Here is an 18,195-nt window from a genome sequence, read left to right on the forward strand (position 1 = left end):
AAGTAAAACATGAGAAAAAAAAGTGCGTTTTGGACATTTAAACATGGCATTATAGGTACAAAAGAACTTACTTGGACCGTTTTGATCATTTTGACCATTTAAGTTCTGTTTTGTTGTTTGGTCAAAATGGTAATTTTGGTCATTTTTCTCAATTTCAATACAAAAAAAGAATTTTGGTCATCTTAATTGGCATTAAATTTTTTGTTTTGTCGTTTGGTAAACAAAACTTAAATTTTTTTAGTCTAATAAAATGTTACAATTCAATATTGATAACAAATTTAATGGTAACTAAACTAAAATAATGCAAAATGACAAGCAATTTTCTTAATTAAAATTGAAAGTTGGATAAATCAAATAATAAACTTTCAGCCTGATAAAAAGAAAAAAACACAACAAATCCGAGAAATTTAAATGACGGTTATGCCCCTGAAATGTTTTGAATAAAAATCATTGGCAACAATAAGCAATTTTCTGAATTAAATATTGATAATAAATTTAATGCTAACTAAACTGAAATCATGCAAATGGCAAGCAATTTTGTTAATTAAAATTGAAAGTTGGCTAAATCAAATAACAGTCGTTCAACCTGATAAACAGAATAATACACAGGAGATCCGAGAAATTAAAATGACGGTTATGCCCCTGTAATGTTTTGAATAAAAATCATTGGCATCAATAAGCAATTTTCTGAATTAAAACTGGTAGTTGGATAAATAAGATAACAAACATTCAGATTGATTAACAGAAAAAACAGCAGATTTGAGAAATTAAAATGATGGTTATGCCCCTTTAATGTTTCGAGTAAAAATCATTGGCATCAATGAAGTTACATGTTAGAATTTCCGCTAAAAATACATAACTTTCAATCAGATTAACAATGCTTGAATGAATCCCAATGGAAAGAGAAGCACAATTACACCAGAAATAGTTTTATTACAATGCACTATAAACATGCAAAAGAAGTGAGAAAATTTAAGCATACCTAATCGCAGAATGTATGCCAACTTCGCTGTGATTTTTTGTGTGCTCCTACTGCTCTTCGTTATATGTGAATGAAAGGATGAAGGGAATTGTGAAGTAATTAAAATATTTAACCAAGATATATATTCGAATATGATATCATGTTATTAAAACTTTACATAAATTACGTTAACAAATGTATATTGGGGTGATTGAGTATTGTTTATTGACTTTCTGTTTTAAAAAAAGTTACAGGAAATAAAAGTAATCACATTACAAATTGAAGATATTGAAGATTATTGAACATCGAATATTGTTTGTTGACATTCTGTTTTTAAAGAACTTGCAGGTAATACAAAGATAACGTATTTGTTGAGAATAATAACTTGCTGAGAATAAAGAGTGAAAGGGTGGTATGAGGAATTCAGTTAGATGATATGAGCGGGAAAAATCAATTGGGAGGGGGGGGGGGGGGGGGGGGGGGGGGGGTCTAAGAGATTGGCACGTGACAAAAATCTCTTATTTATTAGAATAGCGGATTTGGTTTTGATCCAACAAAATTTGGTGATTGGTTTGATTTTGATTCAAAATTTTAACAAAGTAGGTAATATAACATAAAAAAACAAAAATTATGTATAATTTTTAAAATATAAAAGATATACTTCATATAAAAAATAGGGTATAGTATTTTACACAATGATCAAGTTAAGACTAATTCTCAAATTAAAATCCCAATATAAATTTCCCTCGATGAAGAGGTGCACAAAGGAAACCAGTTTTTTATAACCAATCCAACAAAACCGAAGCCATGGTTTTTCTATAACAGGTTCAACAAAAACCAAACCGCTAGTTTGATATAGGTTTTTATGAATAACTGAAACTAGTTTTTTCTTGTTTCTTTTAAAAAAAACGAACCAATCCTTTTTTTTAACACAATTTCAGTTACAAAAAATTTGAAAAAATCAAAGTGATTATAACCGAAATCAGTCTTGAGAAAATCGATTTGTAAAAAACCAAAGTTGTTTTAAAACTGCACATATGCACCTCTGATTACATGAATTAATTATTGGAGGGTCCCTTTAATTTGTAGAATCAGGAAATTAATTGTGTGCCTAATATCTTAAATTATAGCCTTGATGCTTAGCCCATCTGGAATTTAACGATGTTTCTATTTACTTTGCCTTACCATGTAACCTTTTCATCACACATAAAGAATTTCCACTGTAACGACCCGAAAATCAAGGGTAAAAATTTCATTTTTAATATAGCCAAAACATTGATACCATTTATTTCAAACATTCCAAAACATCGTTAAGTAAAACATTTATAAGAGTTCATCCAAAAAATCATTCATTGCGGAAAACATAGGTGTGTGCATTGAGATCAATCCGGGCCCTTCTTTTCCAAATCGATGATACCTGAAACCAAAACAATAAACCGTAAGCACGAAACTTAGTGAGTTCCCCAGAGCATACCCCCAAATCCACATAATCCACATAAGCATATCAACTATAGAAGCTACATAAACCATATTAATCACATAAGCCCTGCATATAATCATATAAGGAAACCATGGAAACCCTCTAAGGTCTTACACCTAGTGCCACTGGAACCCCCACATGGTCTTAACTACCCGCCATGGGAACCCCCACATGGTCTTCTTTAACTAATAATCAAACCATACATACAAACATATTAGCTAAACATGGAAACATATAAGGATGCCCTGGAAACCCCCAAGGTCTTACACCGAGTGCCATAAGAACCCACTCATGGTCTTAGCCTGGAATGCCATAGGAACCCCCACATGGTCTTATATCCAACTGCCTCGGGAACCCCTCGGGGTCTTCCATGCAAGTATCACAAAGACAACTAGCATACCAAATACTACACAATAAACTAGCATACCACATATATAACTACTTGTCATGGGAACCCCCACATGGTCTTTACATAAATACATAATGTATCAATAGCACATCCACAACAATCATCACAAATAGATAAATGGGCCGGCCTTGGTGCCTTAGACCCACTGGTATGGTGAGGAGACTCACCTCGCACTGTTGAAGTCTCGCGGATAAATCCTTAACTGGTGGCTGATCGATCCTCGTATTGTCAATGATGAAAACAAAACCCAATTAACCATTTGGGTTTCAATACATAACCATAAATCTATACTTGGGGTAAATGGAGCATTTTACCCCTAACCTAGCTTGGTTCAAAACCAAGGCCCAAACTCACACTCTGAAGGCCTAAAAGCCCAATAATCAACCAAGGCCCAACATATGGCCCATTTTTCTAAATTGGGCCCAATCCCCTACATGGTCTTACCTTAAGGCCCAACCATTTATTCTGGTCCAAACACTTGGCAATCCAATGGTCTAATATCTTATAATCATCGAGGCCTAGTTATAGCCCATCTATGGCCCAATTTTTCCTAATTGGGCCCAAGCCTATCCAATTGGCCTTATCCTAAAGCCTAAAACCTGATGGCCCAACAGGGCCTAAGGCAAACAAGCCCAACAGCAGGCCCACACCGAAGCCCAATACTCGTAACTCCATCTGACTGAGTACATAGGGCGTACTCAGTTGTACGCTAAGCATACAGGCTGTTTGGCTTGTATGCTGCGCGTACAGACTTATACGCCCAACGTAATACTCTATTAAGCCAAATCCTCATTAAGCTCTTAATGCTTGGTCCAACAAGTCCTAACCACAATCTGAGCCCCAACTAATGTCTAAACCCATAAAGTCACTGACTAGGTGACTTTGCATGCCCCCCAACAAGACCAAATAGCATTGTACTTTCATGGAAATGGCTCAAACTCTAACATAGATGGTCTTAAACTCTAAAGGTGCCAAATTTATGGACCTTGAACCTCAGAAACACTAAGAGGGGAAACTCAAAGCTCCTGGAATGAAATCAAGACCACTAGATCTCATACTTGGGACCAAAATGAACAAAAACCCATAAATGGTAGATCTAAGAAACCAATGTTCAAGTTCAAAGCTTTATACCTTCATCAAGCTAAAAATGAGTCACAAAATCCAGATCCATAAGCTTCTCCTTGATCCCCATCTTTGCATCAAACTCCACCTTCTTGGAAATGGACGAAACACTCCAAAAATGGACTCCAAAAGCTCAAAATGCCACCATGAATGATTAGAGACGAGTTCAAGGGTTTTAGAGGGTGGGGGCTAACTTAGAATGAAGAAGGAGTCTCAACATTATGCTTATATAGGGTACAAATCAAAGATTAGGGTTTTCAATCTGACCCTCGTACGCCTACATACGAGGCTGCGCACCCCAATCCGATCCTCGCATATACTCTACGCGTTCCTCCAGCTACCCCTCATGTAGTTCTTTCTCTTCAGTACGCCCTACGTACCACCTTGGTACACCTCACGTACTAGGGCTTTTCCCAAAACCCTAATTCTTCTGAAGGCTATAACTTACTCGATACAACTACGATTCCAACCATTCATATATTCATAGAACGGTATCGAGACTGTAACACCCAAAATTAGAAAGGCCAAGAAAGGAAAGAAAACCCTAAGTTAAAGGGCCAACTCGTCGAGTCCAAGGAGGAACTCGGCGAGTCCGAGCGGGATCCGGGTCGAGGAGTAAGTGACCGACTCAGCGAGTCGGAGAATGGACTCGGTGAGTCCGGTCTGAAGAGGGAAACCCTAAATCCGGGACTTTGTGCACTATTTAAGCACCTCATTCTCTTCCTTAGGGTTCCTTTACACCTCTTCTCATCCAGAAAATCGAAACCTAGCCGCCATATCCGTTTTGAGCAAAGATCTAGCCTTGGTGTTGTGATTTGGAGCTTGGAAGAGAAGAAAGTTCATAGTGGTGCAAGAGGAAGCCTTGGATCCAGAGTTAGTGTGACTTTTTAGAGCATTTGAAGGTAAGAAGTCATTACCTTCACTCCTTTGCTCATAGTTTCCTTTTTGTCATGAGATTTGGGGCTTTTATGCCATATCTTAAAGCCAATTGGAGTTAGAAGTCCAGATCTGAAGTTGCTACTTCAGATCTAAGTGTATTTTGGCCTAGAGAGTCATAAAGTATCAGTATTGGGGGTGAAGGTGAAGCATGGTTGTCTTAAACCCGAGTATGGAGTGTTTTGGGCCTAGATCTCCTTAGCTACACGTAAAGTTTGCAACTTTACATGAGGAATAGGCCTTGGAAGAGTGGATCTACAGTTTGGAGTCCCTGCATGACTCAAAAATCCTTTGAATGCATGAAGGACTGAATAGACTTGGCGAATCCTTCGAGTGGACTCGACGAGTAGTATGAAGTTTAAGAGGAACTCGACGAGTTGGATGAATATCTCGGCGAGTCTGTTGAAGTTTGCCTTGGACTCGGCGAGTCAGGTCGCAAAACACCAAACCCTTCGAGTTAAGACTCGAATCAGTGAGTCGAGTGGAGACTCAGTGAGTTGGGCAGGACAGGACTCGGAAATCGGTGGACTCGGCGAGTCATGGGTTGACTCAGCGAGTCGAGTAGCGAATGGAAGGACTTTGAGCATATGAACACGGCGAGTAGGATTGATGTAACGCCCGCGTTTCCAGGCTAGGCATTTTCGTTGATGTAATAGTCTAGGTTAACCTTGTAACCCGTTTTGAAATAATAGAAGTATATTATTTGAGTATTATGTGTTTTGTGCTTAACTGCTTAATTATGTGATTTGATTAATTAAGAATAATACAAGCGTCAAAATTTAAGTGTAAAATAAACTTGATATCTTTGTATAATGTTGTAGTAGTTGAAACGAGGTTTCCGAATATATAAAGAACGCCCAAATCTGACTTCGTATGAGGAAGTTATGATTTTCTGAACTTTCGACTTAGCGGTATGCAGCCCGAAATACTCGCTTTGAGATTGAGCGGTTTTTAGTCGAATCAATCTAAACGAGAATTGAAGATCTCATTGTTGGTATCGAAGCGATGAAAAGTTAGGCGAGAACGGACGTCAAACGAAGAAGTTATGAATTTATAACGAAGTTTTTCTGTCCCGGCCTACTAAAAATAATTAATAAAAATAAAGTCAAAATTAGCCGACAGAGTCTAAACGAAAGTTATAGAGCGTAGTCTCACCTACGCGTGGATATAAAGAACGTCGAAAACGGAGTTCGTATGAAGAAGATATGAATTTCCGAAGTTTATTAAATAATTAATATTTAAAATTAATTATAAAATCTGGTATTATCCGAAGGGGAGTCATCAGACTCATCCGAAGTACGCCCAGTGTACAACGAAGCGTGACGTGCCTCGCACTCGAGTTCTGCAGATGACGCATACCATGGCGATTCGGACGCATACGCCCCGTGTACTGCTGTACGCCCAGCGTACTCCGAGGCTCCAGCCTCCTATAAATAGGATGCGAGGGCAGCCGACTCATTTGCTCTTTTTCTCTCTTCTCTCTCCCGTTTTGCATCGTTTTGCGAGCCAGAAGTACCCCGAAGCCCCGGTATCATTCCCGAGCCCCGAAGCAAGTCCCGAGGTCCTGAAGATCCCGAGAACTAAGATTCCCGAGCCGAAGCTCTGCCCGCGAGAAGTTCGATTTTTGTGGAGATCTTCCAGATCTACCGAAGAATACTACTTCTATAAGCTGTAGTGCTGTCCGATCATCTTCTGATCAGGTGAGTGTGTGGTTACTTTCTTCTAATGCATAATTATGAAGTATTTTATACGAAATACGTGTTATGTGTATATGTTGTGTTATATGTGTGAATGTATATTCACTCTCTTCTATCTCATGGATCTGATTTGTTTTCTATGAAATATGTGTTATGTGTGTGTGCCTCATCTGTTATGTGGAATACGTATTGATTAAATCATGCTATACATGTTTTTAAACTATGTATAAAAATGTATATTTTTATCTACTAATATGTTGGGTAGAACATGGGTAGATAGTTGGTGTGTAATAAACAGATGAGAAGCCTCGTTGCTGTTTTGATTCAGTCATCTAGCGGAGTTTAGATGACGACCACAGACTTTTCTAGACAGTCTTGTGGAACACTAGCAGGCTCGCCACCTGTAGGTGTTAATGAGCTTGGGTGTTCATTCGCTGTACTCCATCCCCCTCATGGTTGCCTTATTTGACTTATATTGCTGAGGAACCCCCGAAGCATGTGTTGTCGCCCCGATGAAATATTCTTAGACTAGGTCCCTTGTGTTAGTTATTTTAGGGACATAAAGTGAGAATAACGGGAATGGGTAATTGGGTTATTGTTGGTTGATGAAAATTAATTTAATTATTTATTGTGGGTTGAAAACCCTATATGCTCACCAGGATCCCAAGCCTGACCCACTCAGTTTTGTTTGTATTACAGGAAGTGGCGCAAGGGCATAAGATGGATGAACCATCAAGTTGTTTTGTTTACAAAGTCTGTATATGTATATATTTGTTGAATGACTTGTAATGTTATCGTTTATGCTTTATGGTCTGTATCGGAACATGACATCCCGAGTTTTGATTATATAATGAAAATACATTTCTTTTATGAAATGCTTTGGTAAACATTGTTTTATCACGTTTTGTTTTTGGGAACAAATTCCGCAACTCTTTCAAATCAAAAGGGTTTACTCTGAAATTATTTTAAAAGCATAAATGAAAATCGGTCTTTTCTGGCCGAGATTTTGGGGATGTCACGGTTGGTATCAGAGCATTAGTTTAAGCGAACTACGAATTTGTAGGATTTCTAGACTTAAACTTAGAATGCTAAGTGGAATTTTGAGATGTGTGTCTGTTATATTTTAGACACGAGCACTAGTTTATTTTAGGAAAGTTGCCTAAAATGCTTTTATGTGCTAAATGTTATATGGTGCCATATATGATATTATTTGTTTGGATCTATGGTCTGTTGCCGACCGGATCTGGAAACCTTATGTGTGTAGGATTCTGAACGTACATCTACGATATTAGAACTAGCATGTAAACGTTTCGGAGTGATAAGGATGATTTGAATATCTATCATGAATGAGGATCTAATTTCACCTTATTCTGTGTGTAGATCAAAAATGGTGAGAACAAGAAGTGGGGTTGGAAATGCTGATGAAAACAGGAATCAACCACCAATGATCGAGCAAATACCTGTCGTAGCAGCAACACCTGAGTCGATAACAATGGCTGGTGTGCAAATGATGATTCAAACAATGTTGGATCGTCAAATGGAGGAGACTAGGCGGTTGCTTCAACAGAATCGTGAAGAACTGTCAATTTGTGTGGAAGAGCCCGAATTAAATGAAGGGCACTCGGAAGGTGGAAACTTCAGTGGGTCTGTTGGTCAAGCCAACCCACCGATAGTTAGGCAAAACAACCATGATGGAAGGAATGATGGAATGGGATGCAAGTACAAGGACTTTCTAACTTGAAAACCATCGACCTTCAATGGAAAAGAGGATCCGATTGGAGTTATGGATTGGATCTCCGAAATGGAGTTAGCCTTCATGACTTGTGGCTGCAGAGGCAAGTTGCAGACTATCTATGCAGTGTGTTAATTCCGAGGTGGAGCCGTTCGTTGGTGGAACACTATAGGGAAGACTTTAAGCCCTAATGAGCCACTGCAATTGTCATGGGAAGAGTTCTTGACGCAGTTCAAACGCAAGTTCTGCTCGGCTCAAAATCTGTTGGAGTTGGAGAATAAGTTTTTGGCATTGACGAAAGGCAGCATGTCAGTTGATGAATACACAAACGCTTTCACCGATAAGATGGAGTTTGCCTTGCGTATCGTCCCAGACGAGTTGACAAAGGTGGACCGGTATGCGAAGGGACTCCCATGGGAGTACGAGGTGCCAGTACGTCAGGCACATACTCTAGAGGCAGCTATCTGGGCTGCCAAGTTTGTTGAGAACATGATTAAGGGGAGAACCACCGACAAGGTTGAGGTTGGTGAGAAGATAAAGTTTGAGGGAACATCTGGTTCCGGTAAGAAAAGCAAATTTTCAAAATCTGAATCGAAAAAGTTTGGTGGAGGAAAAGGAGGCGAAGCAAAATGGTGTGATAAGTGTAAGAAAAAGCACTTTGGGAAATGTAGTGAGGATGTAACCTGCTACAAGTGCGGAAAAATTGGGCATTTTGCCAATGAGTGTCCGAACAACAAAAGGATGTGTTTTGGTTGCAATGAAGAGGGGCACATTTTGAAAGATTGTCCAAAGAAGAAGGAGGCAGCTAAGCCCAACATTCCACCAAAGCCGAAGGCGAGAGCCTTCCAGATGACACTCGAAGCTGTGAAAGATGAAGCTGAGAAAGATGAAGCTGATGTCGCTTCAGGTACCTTTCTCTTAAATGAATTACCTACTCAAATTTTGTTTGATTCTGGAGCCAACTACTCTTTCATTTCGCATGAGTTTGGTAGAAAACTAGCCTTGCCTGTTGATAGACTAGATAATGCTTTATTAGTCGAAGTTGCTAGTGGCAAGTTTATACCTGTTAGCCATCGTATGAAAAACATCTTAATCGACCTTAATGGGAATAAGTTTCACGAGGAATTATTGCCTATCGAACTTAATGGTTTCGAGATCGTTCTGGGAATGGATTGGCTTAGCGCCAATGATGCCGAAATTTTATGCAAGAAGAAGAAAGTAAACCCGCCTGGGAAGGATTCATTTATGGTGTACGGGGACAAATGGCGAGTAAATTCTGGAATCATTTCCCTAATGAAAGCCAGGAAGTGTTTGACCAAGGGATGTACATCATATTTAGCATTCGTGATCGATGCTAAGAAGGAAAAGAAGGTGATACAGAGTATACCAGTGGTGTGTGATTATCCGGAAATATTTTCCGAAGATCTTCCTGGATTACCACCTGATAGACAAGTAGAGTTCAGAATAGACTTGTTACCAGAAACCATGCCAATAGCAAAAGCACCGTATCGATTAGCACCAATGGAGATGAAGGAGCTGATGATGCAACTTCAGGAGTTATTGGACAAAGGTTTCATTAGACCTAGTTCATCACCCTGGGGAGCTCCGGTGTTATTTGTGAAGAAGAAAGATGGAAGTATGAGAATGTGCATTGATTACAGAGAGCTGAACAAGGCAACAATAAAGAATAGATATCCGTTGCCAAGGATTGATGACCTGTTTGATCAATTGCAAGGTTCGAGCTATTTCTCGAAGATCGATCTAAGGTCAGGATATCATCAGCTAAAAGTAAGAGAGCAAGATATCGAGAAGACTGCATTCAGAACTAGATATGGACACTACGAGTTCTTGGTTATGTCGTTTGGACTAACCAATGCTCCAGCAGCGTTCATGGATTTGATGAATATGGTTTGTAATCCGTTCCTTGATAAATCTGTGATAGTGTTCATAGACGACATTCTGATTTATTCGAAAAGCCAAGAGGAGCATGGCAGACACTTACGAGAAGTGTTAGAAGTCTTGAAGAAGGAGAAGCTGTATGCAAAGTTCTCTAAGTGTGATTTTTGGATTCGTGAAGTCCAATTCTTGGGTCACGTGGTCAACCAAGAAGGGATAATGATTGATCCTGCAAAGATTGAAGCTGTAATGAAGTGGGAACAACCGAAAAGTCCCACGGAGATTCGAAGCTTTTTAGGATTAGCTGGATATTACCGAAGGTTTATCCAAGGCTTTTCTTCGATTGCTACTCCATTAACAGCTTTGACCCACAAAGGAGCTACTTATGCTTGGAGTGATAAGCATAAAGAAGCATTCGAGAAGCTAAAGAAGAAGCTATGTGAGGCACCGATACTTTCTTTAACCAATGGAGTTGAAGACTTCGCTGTTTATAGCGATGCGTCTGGGGTTGGATTGGGTTGTGTTTTGACCCAAAGAGAAAAGGTGATAGCATATGCGTCTCGATAGCTGAAGGAGCATGAAAAGAATTACCCGACTCATGATTTGGAGTTGGCAGCGGTAGTTTTCGCTCTGAAAATATGGAGGCATTACCTCTATGGCACGAAGTGGAAACTTTTCACTGATCATAAATATCTCTTTAATCAGAAGGAATTGAATATGAGGCAACGACGCTGGCTAGAGTTACTCAAGGTCTACGACTGTGAGATACTTTACCATCCCGGTAAAGCTAATGTTGTTGCTGATGCTCTCAGTTGGAAAGTCAATCTTGAAAGGAAAAGGCCAAGAGCGTTGAGAATTGAAGTTGTCTCGACTATTTTGGAAAGTATAAAGAAAGCTCAAAGCGAAGCTTCTGAAAAGAATGACCGAAAGGAGGAACGTTTGGGCAAAATGTTGGTGTTCGGTGTAAACAGTCATAGACTGAATGTGTTCCAAGATCGGATTTGGATACCTAAGACAGGAGGAGTCAGAGATCTTCTGATGGAAGAAGCTCACAAAACCATGTACTTGATTCATCCCGGTAGCACTAAAATGTATAGGGACCTAAAACCCTACTACTGGTGGCTGACGATGAAGCTTGATGTTGCAAAGTATGTAGCTGAGTGTGTGACTTGTGCGAGAGTAAAGACACAACATCAGAAACCATATGGGAGTTTAGAGCCTTTACCTGTGCCTATGGGTAAGTGGGAAGACATTGTGATGGATTTTGTCACTAAACTACCCAGAACAAAGAATAGTCACGACATGATTTGGGTGGTCGTTGATCGATTCACTAAGAGTGCACATTTCATAGCAGCCAAGGAGAAATGGTCTATGGAGAAGCTTGCAAATTCTTACGTGAAGGAAATTGTGAGGCTTCACGGTGTTCCGTTAACGATTGTGTCGGATCATGATAGCCGTTTCACCTCGAGGTTTTGGAAAAGTCTACAAGAGGAATTGGGTACCAATTTGTGTTTAAGTACAGCTTACCATCCGCAGACTGATGGCCAGAGCGAAAGAACAATACAAACACTTGAAGATATGCTGCGAGCATGTACCCTGGAATTCCTAGGTAACTGGGATGAACATTTACCTTTGGTAGAATTTTCCTACAATAATAGTTTCCACTCGAGCATAAAGATGGCACCTTATCAAGCTTTGTACGGACAAAAGTGTCGTACGCCGTCTTGTTGGCTTGAGGCTGGAGAAAAGCAGTTTATGGGTCCCGAGATGGTCCATCAAACCGCTGAAAAATTGAAAATAATTAGAGAAAGAATGTTAGCAGCTTAAGATCGTCAAAAGAGCTATGCTGACTTGGTGACTTTGCATGCCCCCTAACAAGACCAAATAGCATTGTACTTTCATGGAAATGGCTCAAACTCTAACATAGATGGTCTTAAACTCTAAAGGTGCCAAATTTATGGACCTTGAACCTCAGAAACACTAAGAGGGGAAACTCAAAGCTCCTGGAATGAAATCAAGACCACTAGATCTCATACTTGGGACCAAAATGAACAAAAACCCATAAATGGTAGATCTAAAAAACCAATGTTCAAGTTCAAAGCTTTATACCTTCATCAAGCTAAAAATGAGTCACAAAATCCAGATCCATAAGCTTCTCCTTGATCCCCATCTTTGCATCAAACTCCACCTTCTTGGAAATGGACGAAACACTCCAAAAATGGACTCCATAAGCTCAAAATGCCACCATGAATGATTAGAGACGAGTTCAAGGGTTTTAGAGGGTGGGGGCTAACTTAGAATGAAGAAGGAGTCTCAACATTATGCTTATATAGGGTACAAATCAAAGATTAGGGTTTTCAATCTGACCCTCGTACGCCTACATACGAGGCTGCGCACCCCAATCCGATCCTCGCATATACTCTACGCGTTCCTCCAGCTACCCCTCATGTAGTTCTTTCTCTTCAGTACGCCCTACGTACCACCTTGGTACACCTCATGTACTAGGGCTTTTCCCAAAACCCTAATTCTTCCGAAGGCTATAACTTACTCGATACAACTACGATTCCAACCATTCATATATTCATAGAACGGTATCGAGACTGTAACTCCCAAAATTAGAAAGGCCAAGAAAGGAAAGAAAACCCTAAGTTAAAGGGCCAACTCGTCGAGTCCAAGGAGGAACTCGGCGAGTCCGAGCGGGATCCGGGTCGAGGAGTAAGTGACCGACTCAGCGAGTCGGAGAATGGACTCGGTGAGTCCGGTCTGAAGAGGGAAACCCTAAATCCGGGACTTTGTGCACTATTTAAGCACCTCATTCTCTTCCTTAGGGTTCCTTTACACCTCTTCTCATCCAGAAAATCGAAACCTAGCTGCCATATCCGTTTTGAGCAAAGATCTAGCCTTGGTGTTGTGATTTGGAGCTTGGAAGAGAAGAAAGTTCATAGTGGTGCAAGAGGAAGCCTTGGATCCAGAGTTGGTGTGACTTTTTAGAGCATTTGAAGGTAAGAAGTCATTACCTTCACTCCTTTGCTCATAGTTTCCTTTTTGTCATGAGATTTGGGGCTTTTATGCCATATCTTAAAGCCAATTGGAGTTAGAAGTCCAGATCTGAAGTTGCTACTTCAGATCTAAGTGTATTTTGGCCTAGAGAGTCATAAAGTATCAGTATTGGCGGTGAAGGTGAAGCATGGTTGTCTTAAACCCGAGTATGGAGTGTTTTAGGCCTAGCTCTCCTTAGCTACACGTAAAGTTTGCAACTTTACATGAGGAATAGGCCTTGGAAGAGTGGATCTACAGTTTGGAGTCCCTGCATGACTCAAAAATCCTTTGAATGCATGAAGGACTGAATAGACTTGGCGAATCCTTCGAGTGGGCTCGACGAGTAGTATGAAGTTTAAGAGGAACTCGACGAGTTGGATGAATATCTCGGCGAGTCTGTTGAAGTTTGCCTTGGACTCGGCGAGTCAGGTCGCAAAACACCAAACCCTTCGAGTTAAGACTCGAATCAGTGAGTCGAGTGGAGACTCAGTGAGTTGGGCAGGACAGGACTCGGAAATCGGTGGACTCGGCGAGTCGTGGGTTGACTCAGCAAGTCGAGTAGCGAATGGAAGGACTTTGAGCATATGAACACAGCGAGTAGGGTTGATGTAACGCCCGCGTTTCCAGGCTAGGCATTTTCGTTGATGTAATAGTCTAGGTTAACCTTGTAACTCGTTTTGAAATAATAGAAGTATATTATTTGAGTATTATGTGTTTTTTGCTTAACTGCTTAATTATGTGTTTGATTAATTAAGAATAATACGAGCGTCAAAATTTAAGTGTAAAATAAACTTGATATCTTTGGATAATGTTGTAGTAGCTGAAACGAGGTTTCCGAATATATAAAGAACGCCCAAATCTGACTTCGTATGAGGAAGTTATGATTTTCTGAAGTTTCGACTTAGCGGTATGCAGCCCAAAATACTCGCTTTGAGATTGAGCGGTTTTTAGTCGAATCAATCTAAACAAGAATCGAAGATCTCATTGTTGGTATCGAAGCGATGAAAAGTTAGGCGAGAACGGACGTCAAACGAAGAAGTTATGAATTTATAACGAAGTTTTTCTGTCCCGGCATACTAAAAATAATTAATAAAAATAAATTCAAAATTAGCCGACGGAGTCTAAACGAAAGTTATAGAGCGTAGTCTCACCTACGCGTGGATATAAAGAACGTCGAAAACGGAGTTCGTATGAAGAAGATATGAATTTCCGAAGTTTATTAAATAACTAATATTTAAAATTAATTATAAAATCTGGTATTATCCGAAGGGGAGTCATCAGAGTCATCCGAAGTACGCCCAGCGTACAACGAAGCGTGACGTGCCTCGCACTCGAGTTCTTCAGATGACGCATACCATGGCGATTCGGACGCATACGCCCCGCGTACTCCGAGGCTCCAGCCTCCTATAAATAGGATGCGAGGGCAGCCGACTCATTTGCTCTTTTTCTCTCTTCTCTCTCCCGTTTTGCATCGTTTTGCGAGCCAGAAGTACCCCGAAGCCCCGGTATCATTCCCGAGCCCCGAAGCAAGTCCCGAGGTCCTGAAGATCCCGAGAACTAAGATTCCCGAGCCGAAGCTCTGCCCGCGAGAAGTTCGATTTTTGTGGAGATCTTCCAGATCTACCGAAGAATACTACTTTTATAAGCCGCAGTGCTGTCCGATCATCTTCTGATCAGGTGAGTGTGTGGTTACTTTCTTCTAATGCATAATTATGAAGTATTTTATACGAAATACGTGTTATGTGTATATGTTGTGTTATATGTGTGAATGTATATTCACTCTCTTCTATCTCATGGATCTGATTTGTTTTCTATGAAATACGTGTTATGTGTGTGTGCCTCATCTGTTATGTGGAATACGTATTGATTAAAGCATGCTATACATGTTTTTAAACTATGTATAAAAATGTATATTTTTATCTACTAATATGTTGGGTAGAACATGGGTAGATAGTTGGTGTGTAATAAACAGATGAGAAGCCTCGTTGTTGTTTTGATTCAGTCATCTAGCGGAGCTTAGATGACGACCACAGACTTTTCTAGACAGTCTTGTGGAACACTAGCAGGCTCGCCACCTGTAGGTGTTAATGAACTTGGGTGTTCATTCGCTGTACTCCATCCCCCTCATGGTTGCCTTATTTGACTTATATTGCTGAGGAACCCCCGAAGCATGTGTTGTCGCCCCCGATGAAATATTCTTAGACTAGGTCCCTTGTGTTAGTTATTTCAGGGACATAAAGTGAGAATAACGGGAATGGGTAATTGGGTTATTGTTGGTTGATGAAAATTAATTTAATTATTTATTGTGGGTTGAAAACCCTATATGCTCACCAGGCTCCCAAGCCTGACCCACTCAGTTTTATTTGTATTACAGGAAGTGGCGCAAGGGCATAAGATGGATGAACCATCAAGTTGTTTTGTTTACAAAGTCTGTATATGTATATATTTGTTAAATGACTTGTAATGTTATCGTTTATGCTTTATGGTTTGTATCGGCTGGGAAGGAGAATTAAGCATTCCTTATAAGGGGTGTGGATACCTTCCCTATCACAACGCATTTTAAGGCCATGAGGGCAGCAGATCCCATAAGAACTCTGCAGTTAAGCGTGCTCGGGCGGGAGTAGTACCAGGATGGGTGACCCCCTGGGAAGTCCTCGTGCCGAGTGGCCCAAAGCGGACAGTATTGTGATACGTGCCAGAGGGGGATGTTACATTTGACCTGGAAGGTTGACTTTGACTAGGACTTTGACTGTGACCAGAGTTGACTTACTTGACTTTTGGAGGACAGTTGGACTAAGTGTCATATTGGTATTGATAGCTCTGGGAGCTAGTGGAGCCGCAGTTCAGAAGAGTTGTCGGGTAGCAGCAGAGGGGTTTCAGCAAGTTTAGCAAGTGCCGGTGAGTTTCCCTTTGTGTGAATGGGTCTAAGGCCACAATGTCGGCCCATGTAGTTGTGAGTAGAAGACTCGGGGGTTAGCCCTAGGCACAGTATGCTAGTATGATATTCATGACAAGGTCCAATGATAGTGAGCGGGTGCCCAAGGAATGGTTTATATGATAGTTTATACTTGTTGTCTGTGTGATACATGTATGTTCCTGGTAGGGAGGTGAGTGTGGGCGAGGTCCCGTATCTCACCAATAGTAGAGTGTGGATGGTGTTCCACATCTCATTAGCAGCAGAACAGGGGCGAGGCCCAAGTTAGGGAAAGAGTGAGTGTGGGCTGGTCCCGTATCTCACTATCAGTAGGAGCGTGGACGGGGTTCCATGACTCATCAGTAGCAGGATAAGGGCGAGGCCCAGGATAGGCGAGGCCTTAGGACATGATCCATTAGTATATGTTTATCTTATGTGTTGTGATATGTATATGTGCTATTATATGTTAGCGTGCGAGGCCCAGTGACAGGCGAGGCCTTAGTGAAACAGATCTGTGTCCGAGCGTGGCTCGAAGCCAGGCGAGGCCTGGAGCGGCGAGGCCGTTGTAGCGGGCGAGGCCTGAGGTAGGGGGCGAGGCCCAGAATAGCGGGTGTGGCCCAGTATGTGCAGTATCTGGTTATGCATGATATTTGGTAGGTTGGGGAACTCACTAAGCTTCGTGCTTACGGTTTTCAGTTTTGGTTTCAGGTACTTCCGGTAGCGGAGGGAAGAGCTTGGGGTGATCGCATGGCACAAACCATAGATTAGACAGTCTGGGAATGTTTTACTCTGATAATGAACATAGGTTTTGGAAATTAATACTCTGATTATGTTATGGATTGATAATTAAGTTTTAAGTAATGTTTTATAAAAGAAATTTTTAGTCTTGAATTTTGGGACGTTACAGAGACGCTCAACACTAATATCAATTCTTGGCTGCCATAAAATGTCCCGAACCAAAATCCACTTCCCATAAAGACCTGGGCTGACAAATTACCGAAATACCCCTTTGATCCAAAATCTCAAAATGAATACCTGAGCAATCCAAGGCACATTATCCAACTCCAACTAGGTCCGAAACCCGACCCCTCAGGTATCCCTAGCTTGATAGCACTTAATCCTTGATCACCGATTCAAAATGGGAACAATTCGAAACAGGATGTTACATACACTTTGCCTTATCATGTCAAAAATGTACTTCTTCCCCTATCTGACATTAAATCCACCATATGCAATTTGGCATGTTAAATTCCATTTTTTTGAGGCCATATGAGTCCTAAATATTTTCTGCTCCCATCTCGACCGGATATTAGGTCGGGCTTGCATATGACGCTCTTGAATATTATGGTGTCCAAATCTGGTTAATTGTTTTATTTTCTTATTTTCTTAGTGTAAGTTTGAATTTTTTTTTTTTTGGAGGGGGGGGGGTGTCTTTTGGTTTGAACTGAAGAAAGATGTAACTTTTTTTTTTTGTGATTTTCTTGTTTGCATTTCCTTGTATAATTTAAGGAAAAAAAAATAAAAATCACTATATTTTGGTCATATTGTCGGTTTAACAACCACTTCAGTTTGGTTCACAAAATCCATCAATGTTTGATAATTTTTTCGATGTTTACCATTAATTTTGACATCTTATAGCAAGTTAGAACGGTCACGATATAAAACGCTGTCAAGGCTGAATGGGTATCATGAAATTTTTTAGACTAGTATTTGACACTAAATATTACCTTAAAGCCACTAAACTTTGACAACTATTTCTAATATGACCACTTTAACTTGCTATAGCGGGTCGAAGTGGTTGTATAGAAAAAATAATATCAAACTTGGATGGTTTTAATGAACCAAATTGAATTAGAGTATGGACACACTCACTCAAATAAAATGTCATTAACCTCCCCATTATGTATTGTATATTATTGCCATATAGTTCAAGAAAAGTTGTTTGCTTCTATGTTCTAACCAAGATTTCAAAAAAAAAAAAAATAGTTAGAAGGTAATATGTATACTTT

Source organism: Lactuca sativa, chromosome 1, assembly GCF_002870075.4.
Source record: "Lactuca sativa cultivar Salinas chromosome 1, Lsat_Salinas_v11, whole genome shotgun sequence".
NCBI classification, from domain to species: domain Eukaryota; kingdom Viridiplantae; phylum Streptophyta; class Magnoliopsida; order Asterales; family Asteraceae; genus Lactuca; species Lactuca sativa.